Here is a 20,396-nt window from a genome sequence, read left to right as displayed (position 1 = left end):
CTGGTGGTGGGTGTTACTGGCATCTATGGGGCAGGGGGCCAGGACTGTTGCTAAAGATCGTACAACCATAGGTTAGCATCCCATAACAAGGAATTCTCTGGTCCAAACTGTTCATAGGGCTGATGTTAAGAAACTCTGGTCTAAATTATTAGAAAATTTCTTTCCTCAATTAGAACTTCCAGTGGTGATTTGGATAATTCCTCTGATTATAATTTACATACTTCCAATAATTATAATTCCAACAGAAAAAAAAAATTCTAAATATCAGAAACCTTGACGATTCTTAGGGACCTTCCTTCTACCTTATTATCTACCACAGTGAAAACCCTTAATAAACTAGCAATTTTCTCTGGAGATTCCAACTGTAATAATAAACTTAATTAACCAATAAATACAATGTCCAACATTAATTACTTTGGAAATTTGCTTGCCAGTAATACAGTGTATGTTGAGTTTTATCTGATTAGCATGGCTAGTGTTTTCCATGAAACTTCCAGCTTAGAGAAGCTATTGCCAAGCATTCGAAGAGGCAGTGAGGCCAAATGGGAAGAGCCTTGTGTGGTTTCCCTGAGCTTGGTCCTAGGTCTAGCTCTGTCACCAGTGAGTATGGCAATTCATGTCACTTCTCTTAAGCTTGACTGCCTTACCAGCAAAATCAGTAGGAATGGGATTAAATTCATGGTAAGGTTCTCTTCTGCTTCACTCTAAACTCTGATTGAGAGCCTTTGCCTCCGTGAGAAATAGTGCCTTTCAGTTGACCTTTGAAGACCATTCAGTAAAGTTCAGCTCAGCCTGAAGCTCGAGGAAGTGCCTGCTATTTCGAAAAAAATAAGGCAAGAAAGGAGGAGTCTATGGCAAGTTGCCACCGTTTAAGTGAATTTATCTAAATGGAAATTTCGCATTTTCCCCTACCAAGAAAAATCTGGATCCAAATAGAATGTGAAAAATAGTAAAAACTACATTCCCACAGAAGAAAACAATGAATCAAAACTAACATCTGTTGATCTTCTTCTTCGTCTTTTTCTTCTTTTTTTTCCCAGTCAAGCCAACACAGTACTAGTTCACTCCCCTTATTCTTCCCCTTCCAAAAACAAGTAAAATAACTAATTTTTTTTTAAAAAAACAACATAAAAACAATTTGCATTGAGTTCATTGTAACAGAATGTAAACCAAAACACATCTTTGAAGTTCCCAGCACAGATGGCGGGTCCGGCTCTCCCATGGTAGATGCAGAGCAAAAAAAGTGACTGAGCCACAGGAAGTTGAGGAGACCACAAATATCTAGCAGCACAGACACGGCCCAGAACTGCCCCTGTCCAACAGGAGATGCATTAAGCCTATACATCTCTCTGAAGCAGTCTGTTGCTGGGCTTGTGAGGGAAGTCCTTCTTTCAACTTGAACTTGTCAGTAGAGTCTTATGTAACAGCAACAGGACATGCTCCCTTGAACCCCGTGTTTTAGTGGGAGAGAGGGATTTGTGCTGCTTTGTTAATGTCTACCACCTGGTTCCTATGGTGACTCAGAACAGGCCTTTTTAAGAGAGCTTCCAGAAGCCTGGAGTCATGTTGAGCAAACTTTTTTGACCTGAACACATAGTTAATAATAACTGTTACGCCGTTACCTGTTTTATAAATGTATGCTCTTCTCAAACATGTGCACACACAAACATACACAGAGTTCCCCCAGAGGATCACATTTGCTTGGATCTTGCTTGTTTGGGGACCTACATACCAGTTCCTTCTGCCCAGATCACTTTTCCTACCCTATTCTCTCATTGCCTTAACTGTCTAGGTGATGTTTACTCATCACATATGTTCCTTCCATATCACTGAAGGCCGCAATCTGTCTCTAAGTGCTGTGGTTCAATATTAGAGAAATCCCAGGGGAAAACTGTTCACTCATTTGTAGTAAGACTGAATAAGCAAGTAAAATCATCAGGTTTTTAAAATATAATTTTGATTAGAAAAAATAGGAACACCATTGATTATTACTTCAATTAGTGCTGTTTGCTCTTTTTTTTTTTTTTAAGTATCTCAAATCATGTGAGAATTAATTTTTAAAGTTTCTTGGTGGTATAAAAGAATTTTTTTTTTTTTAAGATTTGTTTATTTACTTTAGAAAGAGACAGGGAGAACATGTGTGAGCAGGGGAGAGGCAGAGGGAGACAGAATCCCCAGCCACTCCCACATGGGACTTCATCTAAATGACTCTGAGGTCATGACCTGAGCCCAAACCAAGAGCTGGATACTTAACCTACTAAGCTATGCAGACACCCCATGTTTAAAGGATTTTGAGAGTCTTATTGACTTAGCACAGTCCCTTAAATGTTACACATCAGGATACTGAGCTCCAGACAAGGATAAGTGACCTTCTAAAGCCCATCCAGTTTATAAGGGCACAACTAGGATGAATGATCATGCCCTAAAACACAGAATTCCCCTCCACAAGCACAAATAATTTATCTCATCATTATGTTATGAAGGTAATGTGTCACCCACAGTCTCTATTAACAGTTGAATGTAACAATTCTACAAACATAAATAAAGATCGTTGGTATTCAAAAGTGTGCAAGACTCACACGAAACTACAAAGATGAATTCTATACAGTCCTTGCCTTTAATATCTTATTTAATTGTACCCACATTCTTCCTTTTTGTTTAACCCATAACACAGTTCTATTGTGGCAAACACTACATTATTCCCATTTTTTAAATGAGAAAGTCCTGTTGCTGGTAACCTGCAAAACAGTGATTCAGAAGAGCCTGAGACTTCTCTGCCTGCCATGCACAGGTACTCTGAGAACTCAGAGAAAGGAAAGGTTGACTCTGGTTGGGGATTTGTGGAAGGCTTCTTGGAGAATTTAGGATTTCAAGCATGTGATAGATTTCAACAAAAAGACTATCTACGGTGGAGGGAACCAAAGGACAAAAGAAGAAAAGTGGAACAAAAATTCTGGACCTAGTACTTGGAGGATGTTGCTGTTTCAGCATTCTAGGAAACCAGCAGTTCCCAAGAGGTGTTCCATAGAGCACCGTCTCTGTTGGATGTCAGCCGGGGTTCAACAGTGTTCTATGGTCAAATGGGTTTGGAAAATGCTGGATTAAAAGGTTTGACAGGCAGTTTACCACAGTACTGCGCAGAGCCTTGAATAGGTCGATGTGCTTTATGAGGGAATAAAACTCAGAGCATTTCTCAGATTTATTTGACCAGAGAACATCCATTTATTTTTTCCTTTCTTAAAAAGCAGTTGACAGACTAATGTTCCATAGGCCATATGTAAGAGAAATAATGCTGTTTGCTGTGGGAAATATTAACAGAAATGAACATTAGGAAAATTGGTTTGATAATGGTGGGAAAGGTTTCCTTAGAAGGAGGTGAGAGGCAGACATGAAGAGCAGATAGAAGGTCAGGGTAGGCATGTTGGCGAGGAGTCATGATGACCTAAAGATGAGTTCTGGAAGTGGGAATAAAAATTCACAAATCACTGTGCCCTGTAAAAGAAAAAAAAAATTGGAAACAATAGCAAAATACTAGACACAGACTGGGTTTTAGATGGTTTTGAGAAATTATTTTATATGTTAATTTTATATTATAATAGCATTGTGGTTTTAGAAAAATCTCCATTGTGATTTTAGAAAAATCTTCATCTGTTAGATACTTAACTGAAATATTTATGGGCAAAATGTTTTCCTTTAAAAGAATGCAGTTCTTAAAAAAGGAGTAGGTGAAGCAGGAATAGCAAGATGTTGATAAGGCTAATGAGTTAGATAATTTCCTTGACTTTTGTGTATGCTTGCATATTTCCATAATAAGAAGTTAAAAATAAAATCAAGGAGAGATTGGGAAGGAATATTCTTCACTATCTTAGGTTGGGCTCCCTAGGAAATTGGCTCTGGGGTAAAGATTTGCATGCAATGCTCTCAAGGTGAAACCCCATGGGGGAATGCAGAAACAGAACTGGGCCCCAGGAGATGCTGAAATCACAGCAAGGCATCAGTCGCTCCAGGCTGGGATGGCCCTCAGGTCACCTGATGTCAGGGAGCCAGCCCTTCATGTCCCTCTCCCTTCCCTCCCATCCACATACACATATTGGCCAGTCATTGGATTGTGAGCCATCCCTAGAGAATCCCTTAGGACAGGGCACTATTTGGCTAACACTTCCCAGAGGAGGACTCCAGGGTCAAGAATCTGAGCTTACAGCAACTGAGGTAATAAGAACCTCATTCCTGGATGAGGAATCTGGATGGCATACATGGCACCCAACACACTCTCCATTTCTTTCTTTAAACATTTATAACAATGACATTTTTCTTCCATGCCGCATGCCGTTGATGATTATGTGTGTGTTTGTTGTTTTGCTGGCTGTTATAAAAGAGTGGCATATTTGCATAAAAGGGGCATGTGTTGACAAGAAATAGATCTATTGCTTTAAATTCATCTTGCAAGTGGTTTTCATTGAAAGAGCAGGAAACTAATGTCCTTTTAAAACTTTATTAAAATCATCTGGATATACTCAACCTAATAAAACGAGAGTACACGGCTGCTGAACTTCCTGTAGCTTTAGATATAGAGCAAAGAGAGGCTTATGTGATATCCTACATTTGAAATTGTGTAGAAAGATATGTTAGTGGCCTAAGTAAATATGTATTTTGTAAAGCAGATTCACAAATAGCCTTCCTGCTCTGTTTCTGTTGGTGTGACTTTCTGTATGTCTTTGGCATTCTGTCTCACTTGGTGTCTTCATTCTCTGTGCATCTGTATACATTGGTGCTATTTTACTGGGGCTGCTGTCTTTTCTGTTTGGTCAAAGACATTTCCCTTCTCCACTCAAGAAAGGTCAATTCTGAAGTGAAACTTTGCCAAGAGCTGAATCTCCCCCAGCTTAAGAGGCATTTCAATTCTCTCACTTAAAGAAGCAAGTTGTGCCTTCATCATAATTGGATTCTGCTTAATCTAGCCATTTTAATGATTAATTATAAATGGGAGCTCCAAGAGGGGTGGGGTGGCCATATTTAATGAGGTCACTCAGGTAGCCGAGGTTCTCGTTTGGGTATTGCAATCTTGTACTGACTTTTTGCAAAAAAGGGTCAAATAATCTGGACCTTGTTGTTGAGTTACTTTAGAGAAAATGCCACTACTGGTAATTAGGGATGTAAATGCATTTAAGTATGCACAAACCCAAACCTCTACCAAAATCTAGCATACAATTTCAATTACATTTGATTCTGGGGTTCTGAAATGCAAAGGAAAACACAGAACACTGTTGGATAAAACTCCTGTGCAATAGGGAACTAGGAGGAAGTCTTGAATAGCATTACTCCAGCCAACATACACAAGCTTAACATTACTTTTTGAACCTATGGCCATGTGCATTAAAGATGAATATTTTGCCTATGAAAAATTAATGTCCCAGAGCTCTGATTACCATTGTTTCTTTGTGAAATGGAGTATGCAAAATGTCCTTTAAAAATGCATCCTTTTGGTGAATAGATTGCTTTTCCTCTTTTGGCTTGTGCTACTAGTTGGAAAGGCCCCTGAAGGAGTGTTAAGCAAATGAGCAAATAGTTATAAAAGTGCCAACTAGATTCACGGGAGCATGGAGATGGATGGAATCAGTGAGTGAGACCAATTTTCATCCTGTGTGAAACAAACAAAATGTCCTTTCTCCTTTCTTTCTTTCTTTCTTTTTTTTTTTTTTTTTTTTTTTTTTTGCTTGATCCTTTAAAAAGGTATATGCTTATCACTCTTTTCTTGGTTAACAGATACATTTTTAAACAAAGAAGACTCTTTTTGAAGGCCATTATAAAAAGAACCCAGCTAAAGAAGATGGAGCTGGCCTGGGGGCTCTGTGAGTTATCAGGTAAATGTTATGTCTGGAGTACAGACCGAGATAACCAAGCCTCATGGGGGCCTTGGATCAATCTAATTCTGATGAATGACCAGTTTGGTAAATATTATTTACATTACTACACAAGTCGGCTCTGTTCCATTCATGTTTGAACAACCCACAGAGTCTGCTGTGGTGTGGCCTCTCGAGTAATCCCCACGGACTGGCTTTCCCCACTGTTAACTCACAATTAGAAGGATAATTAGTAATGAGGGCGCTTTGCTTTTGAACTAAAAATGAAAACATGAGTGAATAGCTCAATAATCTAGAATTGCAGCCATTCATGAGCCACAGACCTCAAAACTCTATTCTCCAATGATCCACGAAGATGGTAGAATTACATTAAAAAATTTGCTTCTCTTTTTGTTTTAAAGAATGCCATTGTTAAACAGGACAGGATTTCAAAAGAAAAACATTTCAAGCATAGTTTTATCCCTCTTATACACGTTTTTCTTTATCTGCGTTTTCTTCCTCTCTTTATTTACCTGTATTCATTTATCCACTCATTTATTCTGTAAGTCTTACTAGGCACTAACATGTGTCAGTCAGTGGTTTAGGCCAGAGATCAGCAAACATTTTCCATGATGGGCCACATAGTAAAAGATTGAGATTTGGGGGGCCACCCAGGCTCAGTTACAACTGCTCAGGTAAGCCATTGCAGGGCAAAGGAAGCCCCAGACAATAAGGAAACATGTTTGTTGGTGTTCCAATAAAACTTTATTTATAAAACAGACAGTGTGTCAGATTTGGCCAGCTGGCTACAGTTGGCCAAACCCTGCCACAAGGCCATGGAATTATTGAGACCAAAAAGTAGACAAAATCTCATTGAACATACACTGCAGTTGAAGGAGACAGATAATAACAAACAAAAAGTATCAGAGAGTAACAAGTACAATAACAAGTAACAAGTACGATGAATTAGAATCATAGTATACCTTCAATTTGGTGCTCTATTTTACTGAATATTAATTTGTGACTGTTTTATACATAGCTACACTATCTTCATATTTATTGGCCTCACACTATATTGCCTCATTGCTTATCCCATATTTTACTTAATCTTTCCTCTTTGTGTATATTTAGCTAAACCTAATTTGTAAGCATCCAAATGAAGGAAACAAATAAATCCAGGTGTTCATCTTACAAGAAACTTTCTAATTCTTTGTTTCTGCTTTAGCCATATAAGTCCAGTAATTCTAAATAAGGAGAAAAGCAGACATGAGGAAGGTAAATGTAAGAAGTGTTTTCCCTATGCAAAAAAAAAAAAAAAAAAAAAAAAAAGAATTTGTCCATGTCAGATATCCTACAGTTTCAGGGTGGTCTTAAAAATCAGGCTCCAGAAGCCTGGATAGTTTTGAAGAAAGGGAGCTAACAAGTGGGAACTCACACTTCCTGTTGATGTCCTGTATTTTGCCACTGGGCATTAGCCCTTCACAGTTTACCATATCAGAAACAATAATATGGGGCACTTGGGTGGCTCAGTGGGTTAAAGCCTCTGCCTTCAGCTTGGGTGGTGATCCCAGGGTCCTGGGTCTGAGCCCCGCATCAGGCTCTCTGCTCGGTGGGGAGCCCACTTCTCCCTCTCTCTCTGCTTCCCTCTCTGCCTGCTTGTGATTTCTGTCAAATAAATAAATAAATCTTTTTAAAAAAAAAAGAAAGAAAGAAACAAAAATCTCTCAGAGGAAGATGCTCTTATTCAAACCCATCATGCATTGATTGAGTGCTGACTGGATGCAAAGCACAGTTCGTGACTCTGTGCTATAGGAAGGGTCTGGGATGCATCTGATAAAGCCCCTTCTCTCCAGGTGGCAACAAGGACCTACAGGGATGGGATAGATTCAAACCCAGCAGTGTCAAGTGATGGGATATACCGGAGGCAAACTTTATACCCGACTGCTTAGGGTTCCACATGCGTGGGACCACTTCTCTTTCAGAAGTATTTGCTCCTCATTTGCTCTCCTTTTTGGGAAGAAGGTAACCTCTTTAGTAGGAGTGACTGGAAAAACTTAGGGGTGCCAGGCTTTCTGTATTCTGTATTCTCGTTTTAGGTAATGACAGTGACAAACATCTATTACTAGAGTTTCTCTGTGCCACACAGCAATCTTCATCTGTTCAATCCTCGTGACACTCCTGGGAGGTGCAACTATTACCATCCCCTTCTGACAGATGAGGAGACTGTTACAGGGACATGGAGAGATGGGGCTTGCTGCTTGGCTAATGAATGGCGCGGGCAGCTGCACTCACACATCTAATGCCACCATCCGTGCTCTCAACTCTGCTCTACGACTCACCTGAGACCTGAGAGTGTTCTGTTCTATTCTGCCATGATAGAAGCATCCCTGGGACAGAGACAGGATCCATGCTTTGCTCATACCCTCTCTGTCTCTGATGGAGCAAAACAAGCAATTTCTGTGTGCAGGTACACGGCTTTCTTTGGGTGAGCGGTACGGGTTGTGAGATTTGGCAGAGATGGATGGAAAAACCAATCCATCTTCTTGAAATGAGCGATATCGGCAATAAAACAAGTATTTTCATCTCTCTTGGCTTCACTCCTCTATCTATTTTCTTAAATCTTGGTTCTCAATATAGAGGGAAAACGATGTGATTCGTTCTTCCCCTAAAGCTCTAACATATGCATGACTAACAGCAGTAGTAAAGAGACGCTAACAATAATCCCGGCACAGCAGCATGGTGCTAAACGCTTCCGTTATGTATTGTCTCTCTGAATTTTCACCGCAAGCCCAAATGAGTCAGTACTACATTTCCCAGAAGGGATTAAATTTTAGGCTGTCAGATAGGCTTCTGGTAAATAAAAGGGGGAATGACTGTTTTATTGGCTACATGGCATTCTAACAGGCAAGCCCAACATTGATGGCAATGGTCTTTGATGTCAACATCAAATAATTTGGCTTCTCACAGCATCACTCATAAGAGCTGATATTTCACTCATAAGTCAAAATACTTCGGTGGTACTGGTTAGCAAAAGCAGGATGAAATTAGGTGAAGGTACTTCATTTGAAAATCTCTTTGATCTGTCGACTTCTTCTCATCTCCTCTGGCATTACCCTAGACAAGCCACCATCATCTCTCACTTGTGTTACTGAAACAGCCCCCATACCGTCAACCATATGTATGCTTGTCCATGTCAAATGTCTTCTCTATAATAAGGAAGCACGATCTTGTTAAAGGTCACTCTTCTGCACAGAACACCTGTCTTCCAATATTTCTTAAGATGAAGATCAAAATTCTCAACACACCCATCAAAGCTCTGTAAGGTCTGTTCCCTGTCTGCAGCTCCAGCCGCGTTTCCTCCCCCTCCCCTTTCTGTGCCCCATCTGTACTGGTCTAGTTCCATTCCTGGGCTATCTCATACTCCTTCCTGATCTGCTCATTGTTCCCTCTCCCTGAAATATCCTTCCCTATCTCAGTTTTCACGTCCACAAACATACTTGTCGTTCAGGTTTCAGCTGAAATGTTGCTTCCTCAGAATTTCTTAACCGCCCAGCCTAGGTCTCCTTGTTCCTATCCTATTCCTATAATCTATAGGACTTACCTCAATTTGTATTTATTGGGTGTTTTTCATTACTTGTTTTTGTCTGACTTTATCTAAATAAGGCTCCATGAGGGCAAGGTCCAATTCTGCCTTGCTCACCACTTTGCTCTCAGTGCCCAGCACGGTACCTGGCACATACTCACCCTGTACATATTATTGAATTGGGGCCGCAGAATACAGTTGTGCAGGCTGTGTACTGTCCATCTCCAGGGGCAGCTTCCACATAAACAATGATATCAGTGGTGCTGCCCCGTGATGGGCAATACAGCAGCCCTGTATTAAAAGACAGAATGACTGAATAAATGAATGAGTAAATAAAACCATTGATACAGAACTATCTTTGTGGGTAAAATGATATTTGATGTCCAGTATTTCCTAAAAACTATAAAATTCCATGTAGTTATATACGTCCTGCATACTTGTCACACAGAAGTGATTATTTGCACATTTTGTCTGTTCTAAATGAGATCGTTTTTGCTCTTATTTGAATTCCACAAACATTCTTTCATAATCCTGAACTTGGTCCACAACCCTCCAGGTGCCAGTATAAAGTCCCTCTTTGGCTTTTTAATTGTACAGGGATCTCATTTTTAACTTGCAGGTGAAAATGAGCTGAAGCTATATTCCATTTGTGAGTCAAAGTATGTTTTTAATACAGTATTCTTATTCAATGGGGCCCTTGAGTAATATCTGCAATGTATTATAATATGCTGGTAAAATATATACAACCCTTGGGGGAAGAAAAAAGTGACACCCCAATGAAGATTATAGATCACGGTATTGAAAGCTGGATTAGCTGGCACAGGGGACTTTAGATAACGAAGTGTCTACTAGAGATAATAAATCCTGGCCGTGATACCAATCTCAAAGTCTTGCCACACATCTCCAATCTATGTATGACCCCAGGCTTCCCTGCAGCAGAAAATGAGCCATGATTATTACTCATGCCTTTTATTAATAAACTTGTAAAGGGTAGTGGCACAGAAAAGTAAAATGGGAATGCTTCTGCGTGCACTTGGCGTGGGTAAACTGTGGTTTCCTAGGGCCAAGAATTGTTATATCATCCCCAATACTGTTACTGTTTTACCTTGTATCTGAAATTTCTGCATTCTACAGGGAGACTGTAAGTTCCCCAAGGACAAGACCTATGTCTTAAATTTGTTTTTGTACCTAACTTACATGATCTTGACGGTACCTTGAATGTAGAGAGTTTCCTGGTCTTGATACTCACTGGATGATTGAACGAAATTTCTGAACCAAATGGCTTAATTAAACCAGAGTTAAAATTCCACACTGCCCCCCAAACCTTACTATATTAATTTTTCAGACTAAGAACACAGTATTGACTTGGGCAAGTTTTTCATCTGGAGTTAGCCCATGAGATAGTAGATGCCCTGATGCACCACTCATAGACTCCTTTGGGAGTGAAGGACTTCCTCTCCCAGCTGCTGGCAGTACAGATAGGCAGCAACCCTCGGTTATCTGCCCCCTTTGGGGAAAGACCAGTAAGGGAAGCTGCCTTGCCACTGCAGGACTAGCGTCTGCCAATAATGGGTTAACACGAGTTTATAAAAGCCAGGTCCTCTCTCTCCAACTCAGGATGCTGTTGTGGGACCTCCGCATCTCCAGAGCTTCTAATGGGGTCCACTGAGGCCTTTGCTGAGAACACAGTACAGTCCACTTCTCTCTGTGTCCCATCCGGCTTTTGTCCCACCCCTGTCCACAGGTGCTGATCCCAAGAGCACTTCCTAATAAACCTTCTAAATGCTAATAATTGACCCTGAGTTAGCTTCCTCCAGAGCCCAACCTATAACCCCTGCCTCTATGTTTCAATAGAATTAAACACAAAGCAATCGATTCAAGGACTTCTCTCCCCCCATTTGAATGACCTAGTAACAAATGATGCTATTATTTGAGAAAGTTACAGGATCTTGGGAGCAGCTGCAGCAAGAGTTGGATTCACACTCTTCATGTAATACACAGACTCTCATAGCCAGGAGGAACCAGGAGTGTTTCTCGGCGTTCCATGGGAATGCTGCTCCCCCAGCCACATGAGGAATTCAGGGAAGTGTGGTTGCAACACAAGGGCACACTGAATAGTGAGCAGTATCAAGAGTCCTTGCCTCTTTAATTGACCTGCTTTTCTTGAATGATTGCTTGTTGTTTGTTGACATTGCATTCCTCAAACTCTGCATTAACATGACATCCCTTTAGGAAATCTACAGAATGGGGCACCTGGTTGACTCCAATGGTGGAGCAGGTGACTCTTGATATCCAGGTCATGAGTTCAAGCCCCACACTGGGTTATGGAGACTACTTAAAGAAAATAAAATTTAAAATAAATTCAAAAAATCTTTTACAAAATTGGAAAGTTATCATTTTTCCTTATAAATGTAATAAAATATAATTAGTGATGACACTATAGTATAATGATGCTTAATCATCTATTCTAAGGAGTCAGCAAACTCTGGGCTGGGGGAGAACTCCAGCTCACAGGGCATAGAGTCCAGCCACATTCATTTAATCCAGGCACACGATTGTCTCTGGTGGCTTTCACGCCACCACAACAGAATCGAATGGTTGTGACAGAGATGCCATGGCCCCCAAAGTCTGACATATTTCCTATCTGGCCCTTTACAGAAAGAGGTTGCTGACCTCTGTTTCAGGATAGTAATAAATGTTGTATGTGTATACCCACGTGCATGGGCACGTACAGAAAAGACAAACAATGTCTGGTCATTGCTATTAGAGGGGAGTTTTTTAATATTCTTCTTTTTGTGTTTCTCGTGTATTTTTCACAAGAAACATTTCCTAGTAAGAAAGCCAGTGAGGGCTATTTACCATCTGTGCTTTTTCTATTCTAAACCATTTAGAATTTTGCCCTAGCTAGCTGCCTATGAAAAATACATTGATCAGAAGTTAGAAGCCAGCTCTGAGTGTGTGCACACTGAAAGATTTGTTTCATAAGACTTCTCATGTCTAAGGAAAATATGTAAAAAATGCAGTGTAGAGAAGATTGTCCAGCTAGTGGACTAAGCATCCAGCTGGCCATAAGAAGTTTAAGAATTAAGACAACCACAACAACAACAACAACAACCCTGATTGTTTTGTGACAGCAGGTTCCTTTTGGTAAGCTTACACACATTATGGTAAGAAATAGGACTTATTCAACCTCTCATTTGTAATGCTTTTTAAATCTCCTTGGTGCAGGAAAATGGCCTCCATTTTCCAAAAATGGGCCATTTCTGGGCTGGAAAAATAACACTGTGGCCCTGACAATAATACCGTTAGCCATTCTGAGCAATTTTCTTAGTAAATAGCGAGTTCCCTGATCAGTGCTTTTTTTTTTTTTTTTTAAGATTTATATACTTATTTATTGGACAGAGAGAGATCATAAGCAGGCAGAGAGGCAGGCAGAGAGGCAGAGCAGGAAGCAGGCTCCCCGCTGAGCAGAGAACCCGATGCAGGGCTTGATCCCAGGACCCTTAGATCATGACTTGAGCTGAAGGCAGAGGCTTAGTCCACTGAGCCACCCAGGCAACCCCACCTGCTCGGTGCTTTTACCAGCATTTCTTTTTTCAACAAAATAGGGAGAAAAACTTCTCTCAGCCTATTTATCAGATGAGAAAACTGAGCCTCCAGTAAGCTGAAGAGGTGGCTGAAGAATCACCGCGAAAACATGGCTTAGTCAGAAGTCAAGCCACCTCTCTCTGACTCTAGAATGTAGAGTCCTCGCTCACCGTGCTGGGCTATCTCCTGATCATTTGCCTGTTCCAAAACGTGGTGTATCCCCAGCACCCATCCCAGGAGACACACGTAATGAGTACTCAGTAAATATCCTCAGAATGACCAAAAGAGCGTTCTCTTTAGTCTATTACGTAAGAACTAACCCAAGGAACTAGGTGTTGTGGCCTTAAGATGTCTCGGAAGGTCATAATTTTCATCTATCAGGTTATCTGGAGACTGTATTTTCAGTTGACATAAAGTATTAGCACACTATTTCTATGGAATACCAAAGCACTTCTGATTTTATTTATTTATTTATTAAATATTTTATTTATTTGACAGAGAGAAATCACAAGTAGACAGAGAGGCAGGCAGAGAGAGAGAGGGAAGCAGGCCCCCCGCTGAGCAGAGAGCCCGATGTGGGACTCAATCCCAGGACCCTGAGATCATGACCTGAGCCGAAGGCAGCGGCTTAACCCACTGAGCCACCCAGGCGCCCCAACACTTCTGATTTTAAATAACAGTTTAAGGAAAGCTTTTGTGTAAACATGTTAGAAGTCCAAATTGATGACCTTATTCAAATAAATATTACATTTTGTATAGCGGTCATATTTACTTACCCTGATATTACATATTAGTATCACACAGAGAAATATGAATATATGATTTATAGTTCCATTTTCTTCTACTCTCTTAAGCATTTGAAAATGCTCTTTCTTCGCCCACTCGAAACCTGGGTTTGTTTTTTTTTTTAACTTTTTGAATTAAAGCAAGTATTACTAGATTTCTGACTTGGATCCGTATAGAGGCTGGAAAACATATCTATTCATAATTGATTTTTTCCTGTTAGTGAATCAAAAGAGAATGGATCTTTAACATTACTTAGCCACACCAAATGAAAAGTCAATTATTGCCAAATCTTTCTATTTTATAGATTGAATTGTGTATTTTGAATCCTTCCATTATGCCTTAATTTAAGAGAAAATAAAATTTGGATTTGGAAATGAAATCTAAAAGTTAAGGTTTCCCCACAAATTGTGGCAATTTGTATTGTCATTTAAAATACATGGAGGGGCTCCTGGGTGGCTCAGTGGGTTAAAGCCTCTGCCTTTCGGCTTAGGTCATGATCCCAGGGTCCTTGGGATCAAGTCCGACTCCCTGCTCAGTGGGGAGCCTGTCTTCTCCTCTCTCTCTCTCTCTGTCTGCCTCTCTGACTACTTGTGATCTCTGTCAAATAAATAAATAAAATCTTAAAAAAAAAATAATAGGGGTGCCTGGGTGGCTCAGTGGGTTAAGCCTCTGCCTTAAGCTCAGGATCATGACCTGGGATAGAGCCCCGCATCAGACTATCTGCTTCACAGGAAACCTGCTTCCCCCCCTTTCTCTGTGCGCCTGGGTCTCTGCCTACTTGTGATCTCTGTCAAATAAATAGATAAAATCTTTTAAAATAATAATAAATAAATAAATAAATAAATAAAATACATTGAGAGAGGGGGCACCTGGCTGGCTCAATTGGTAGAGCGAGAATGCAATTCTTGATCTTGGGGTCATGAATTCAAGCCCCACACTGGGTGTACAGCTTACTTGAAAGAAAGAAAGAAAGAAAGAAAGAAAGAAAGAAAGAAAGAAAGAAATGTATGTGATTCTTCCTACCATAATCATGTAAAAAATAAAAATACATTAGGGGCGCCTGGATGGCTCAGTCAGTTAAGTTTCTTGACTTTTGGTTTCAGCTCAGGTGGTGTGTGATCTCAGGGTCAGGATACAGAGCCCCCATTGGGCTTGGTGCTTAGTGAGGAGTGGCTTGGGATTTTCTCTCTCTCTCTCCCCATCTGCCCCTCCTCCCCCTACTCTCGTTCTCTGGAAAAAAACAAACAAAGAAACAAAAACCTTTAAAAAAATACAGTCATGGAGAAATAAAAATAGAATTTATTTTCAAACCCTCACCTATGCCAGGTTTGACAGCATGCCAACCGAAAGAGTACTTTATCATGATTACCATCTGACAGAAGAGAAACCTCCGAGGCTCAGAGAGGTCAGGAAATTTGCCCAGTGGTCCTACAGCCATAAAAGAGCAAAGCTGGGATGTGAATTCAGTGTTTTAGACTCTACGGCAAAAGTTCTTAAGCTCAGACACTTGTGCTGGCCTGGGCCTTGGAGGACTTAGCGTTGGCCTTGGACTCTGCTCATTAGATGCCACGAGCACAACCCCCAACCATGGCCAAGTTGTAACCACCAGAAATGTCTCCAGAAATGTCCTGGGACTGGGGTGCAAAATCACCTCTTGTTCACAACCACTGCCCTAGAGCTCCTGTCTTAACTGTGATGCTTTTCTGCCTGCCTTTCAATGTCGGTCAAGTTCAAACTTGTGGACTGGGCCCCGAGCAAGCTTGTCACAGCCCATGCACATCTGGGCCTTGTCCAGCTTAGTTTCTCCCTCATTTTACCTAGGAAGGAAATGCCTGCCACCCATAGTCTGGGGTGGTTTGGGATATATACCCGAAGCTAAAATTAATAAAAAAGAATAATGAATTGCCCTGCTCTCATTACCAGAAATCTGAGCCACAACTGGATCCATGTGCCCTGGGATGAGATTGTTAAAAAGAAAGGGTAGTGGGGAGGCTTATTCAAGCTCAGAGTACTCACGATTTCACTTAGAATTAATTTGAGGAAGAAATAGAATAAGAATTGCAAAGTCATCAAAGATGATGGCTTTTCCTTTATGACCCTTGGCACCAGATCAAAGAGCCTATTTTTGTGGGGTTTTGTTTTTTTTTTTTTTTTTTTTGGATATCCAGAATAAAGAGAATAAAAAATGTTTAGGTAATGTTTGGATGGTTTCGAGACCGTACATACATTAGTGATAGGTCAATTAATATCTGAACAGTTCAAAGAGGCAATTATTTTAATTTATAAATCACTTCAGAGGTAAGGAACTGCCAACCCTTAATGTGGTTTTTACAAATAAGAGTGCTCATTGTTATGTGTGTTTGTGTGTGTGTGCGTTTCTACCCATGTCATTCTATCTGGCCTGAATTTTCCGACCAGATCGCATACCTCGGTGATTATGTATTTGTCTCTAGAGCACTGCCAAATACATAAAGCATTGTATCTGCAATTTGACCCTTGGCTGAGACCACCCTATTTTTCGAGTTTTCACTATGCTGAAAGATACCACCATGCACAGTGTTGTTTCCAGAAACGGCCTTCTTACATTACACTCTAAATGGCAGCGTCTGGGAGCTAAGACTCCCCAGAGGGTTATAATGTCTCTTGGTAATCATTCCAACAGGGAAGAAGGCCCAGGGATTTCTGGGCACAGGGGACTTATCAGATACTTTGACAGTTGGTGCAAAATCTTCAAGTGGCAATTTTGAGATTCCTTTTAAAACGATATAATAAGCGTCCCTATATTTTATCTTATTTTATTTATTTTTTCTCAAAGATTTTATTTTTAAGTAATCTTTACACCCAGTGTGGGGTTTGAGCCCACAACCCCAAGATTAGGAGCCACGTGCTCCTCTGAGTCACATGCTCCTGCCAGCCAGGCACCCCTATTTTACTTATTTTTAATTACTGAGTAACAACAAAGTGCCACACGTAGTGCTCAGTGCTAGGGCTCTTAGAGGATGCAAGACAAAAATAATCTGATGGCGAAGCTGGAAATTGTAGTATAGTCTGAGGAGTGCTGTCATGGGGAAAGTATAAGCGGAGAAGCCCAGACTGAGGATATGTTGGTTGGGGAAGCTTCCAGAAGGAAGTGATTGATCTCTGCTTTAAAGCTCAAAGAATAGATATTGGTTTGGTAAAGTGGAGGTTCCAGGAAGAAGGATAGAAAATGGGAAGAGGCCCAGAGGCAAAGAGAGAGAGTGTGGTGATTTCAGGAACGTGAAGGAAACAGGGCTGGGGTCTAGAGACGAAAAGTGAGGGACAAACCGTGAAGCTAGATATGAGCTCGGGCAGGGTTGTAAAATATTCTGCAAGGCATGTTACAGAGTTTGACTTTATCTTAATGGCACTTGCATGTGATGGACATGCTTTGAGCTGAGACTGGTATGATCAGATTGATAGAAAACAACAGGAGGGGAGGGAAGCAGCTGGGGAAGGAATGAGGGACTGGAGCAGGGAAGGCGGTGCATGGCTTGTGTCCATGGGCAGGGAAGGCGGTGCATGGCTTGTGTCCATGGGCAGGGAAGGCGGTGCATGGCTTGTGTCCATGGGTTCAAGAACTGGAAAGAAGGAGCTTGTAGATGATGTTTAATGGAAATAAGAAATTTTAGTTAAGACTAATAAAGATCTGAGTAATAATAAACTCACCGATAACCCATTATATAGATCCCTTCCCTTTTAACTCCAAGTTTTTCTATTGCAAACTAACAAAAAGAAAATAATTAATCTATATGCCCTTGGTTTCATTAATTAAAAATCACTGAGCAGCTACTACATGTCTGGCATGATTCTAGATAGTCAAGAATCCCTCCTGCAGACCGGAGACTATTCCTCTTTCCGCCAATTTCATTTTAGGGATGCAGACAGATAGTAATAGGAAATCAAAGCAGGGGTATTCACACAGCCTCCATGCTGTGAAGATGAGAAATTATGGGGTCACTTCAAACGCTGTGCCCTGTTGACATTTCAGCTGAAACCAGAACCAAGGGGAGCCAGCCCTGAGAAGATCAATGGAGTAAGGCACCCAGTCTAGGCAACAGCACAGGCCTTGGGGTGGGAATGATCAAGATCTTCTGGGGACGCAGAGACAAGTAGATGCACATCATGGAAGGCATTGTGAGCTATGCCAAGACAACTGGATACTGTTCCACTGAGTTCTTATAGTCAGGGCTTCTTATGACTGGACATAATTAATTGCACTCCACTGGCTAGGGTAAATAATCCTTCTTTGAACTGTGGTATATCCTAGTCATTAATGATGAAACGTTTGGTTGTAGGTCTACTCTCTACCTTGAGATGATCTACTTTCTGGTGCCGTGCACTTTGTTGGGGGAGAACAGACCAGATGGCCTGAGTAACAGCCCTTCATTAAGGCAATGACAGTTTATGCCTGAAGACCAGGCTGCCAGGCTCTGACCAGTGGTTCAGGCCTTTTCTTGAAGGAAGGGCGAAACCATGCTCCGAGGTCATCCCAGCAGCTCTCCATAGAGGCACCGCATGTACCTGATCCCAGTGGGACTTTTGCTCTGTGCTGGCCTGCCGCTCCATCAAGAACTAATTCCCTTCTTTAATCACAGGAAGTGTTTGGGAAACTGAAGTAAGGAGGGTCCTCACTGTGAATGTGTGTATTTGAAGAGCTGTCTCGTGCCTTTGCCGATTTCCCTCCTGCCTCAGCCCAAAACGACAGCGAGAAGGCTCGGTTTATAAGCAGACACAGGTGGGGATCCCCCCTGGGGTTCACTCCCAGTTGGATGTATGGCCTCAGTTCCCGAGTCTCATAAGACCGTGATGAGAGAAACCTCAGGAAACTCTCATACTCTCCATAGAGTAGATTTTCTCACATTTACATAGCAACTGTGCTTCCTTGGGTTCTACATTTTTAGCAAAATAGCACACTTTCAAGCCTGCAAATAAAGGACTGGTGTTTCTTCTGCCCACCACTGTCTTCTGGAAATGTGAACTGAATATTATGAACTTGGCTTCATTTTATCATCACCAAAGACTGGCAGCCAACCAAGGTGCTGCTTATAAAGAAAACCTGGAGATTCTCTTTCTGATGAAAGACTCACCTAAAGGTTATAGTTTGTTGTTGAAGCCTTATCAGAGCCTTGTAAAGTCTTAAAACTACAAAACAAGATGAGGGTCCGAGAGGAAGAATTCTTAGGGAAGTTCAGTTATGTTGGGCTCACCTATAACTAGTTACATCATAGTGTTATGAAAACATTATCACGGTATTACAAAACATTTGTGAACGTACCATTAAATTATTTTTTGGTATTCTAATGGGATTACTTCATCACATTAAAATGAAAAATGTTTGCTATTGTGGCAAATATGTTAATAGCTTTCTGCTTTAACTGCATTCATTTTGGAACTTTTCAAGTACTTATTTGTCAAGGGGAGAAGAATACATTTCAGTGTGATACTTTCCATTTCTTCCTTCTAAAGTTACATTTCATGGCAGCTTATCTCAGTAAACAGAGGCAGGGGGAGGCGGGCTTGCTTTGTGATCCACCGTGAACACTTCACTTGGATGGGAAGACTGTTGCAGAGATGGCATCTTAGGCTGTGGACTTAGAAAGACTAGAGTTCATGTCCAGTTCCATCCCTTACAGCCATGTGACCTCACTGCAGGTTACATTTGATGTCAGCCTCAGTGTACGTGTCTGTAAAATAGGGATAACACAGTAGTGTTGACCTTGTATGTTGTAATTAGATTTAAATATTATATGCCTCAAAATAACACTTAAAATGGCACTTGGTACATAGTGAGTTTTCAAAAACACCATTATCATTAACACCAATGAACTCTGCTACTTTAAGCAGGTTGCTTTATCACCTAGACTTTCAATTTCTTACTTTCAAAATAGATTTGGACTAGAACCAACATTTCTCAAATTTAATCATTCTTACACAGTCCTCAAAATTTGTGTTATTTGGGGGGGGCGGAATATCCCTGCAATACAGCCTTGAAAAGAATAAAGCCATATATGCAGATACTAAGCATATCTGTATAAATGTGTAAATGTAAAATAAATCTGTAATTTAATATAGCATTGGCTTTAATTTAATATTTTTAAAGATTTTATTTATTTACCTGACAGAGATCACAAGTAGGAAGAGAGGCAGGCAAAGAGAGAGGAGGAAGCAGGCTCTCTGCTAAGCAAAGAGCCTGATGTGGGGCTGGATTTCAGGACTGTGGGATCATGACCTGAGCCAAAGGCAGAGGCTTAACCCACTGAGCCACCCAGGTGCCCCATGGCTTTAATTTTATTAATAAGGTATCCTAATCACAAATACCCATCTTTCCAGTGTGTTACTATAGAAGATCCTAACACTGGAGGTTTGACCCATTCATGGGTATCTCTGGGCACCATACCTATACCAAATGGGTTACCACTACCTTGCATACCTCAGGCTTATCTAGAGCTATAATAGCTTTTCATTTTAAATATACATTAATATGGACCTGTATGAAACCAGGAGGTACAGAGTAGTCACTGAGAGCAGCCCCTGAAGCTGGTAAGCCCAGGTTCCAATCCCAGCTCTGCCACTTCCTA

At 40.9% G+C, this 20,396-nt stretch overlaps 1 long non-coding RNA gene across 1 annotated transcript in view; it reads right to left on the bottom strand.

The window, feature by feature from the left end:
* Positions 1-3,198: 3,198 nt before the first annotated feature.
* Positions 3,199-20,396, bottom strand: part of LOC131824101 (uncharacterized) — a 162,032-nt gene continuing 144,834 nt past the window's right edge. Inside the window, exon 3 of the long non-coding RNA XR_009350746.1 lies at positions 3,199-3,492. This is a non-coding gene — a long non-coding RNA (uncharacterized LOC131824101). The remainder of the gene's footprint in view (positions 3,493-20,396) is intronic.

Source organism: Mustela lutreola, chromosome 2 (genome assembly GCF_030435805.1).
Source record: "Mustela lutreola isolate mMusLut2 chromosome 2, mMusLut2.pri, whole genome shotgun sequence".
NCBI classification, from domain to species: Eukaryota; Metazoa; Chordata; class Mammalia; order Carnivora; family Mustelidae; genus Mustela; species Mustela lutreola.
Note: the sequence above shows the minus strand (reverse complement) of the source record. Positions and strands in the feature narration are given on the sequence as shown.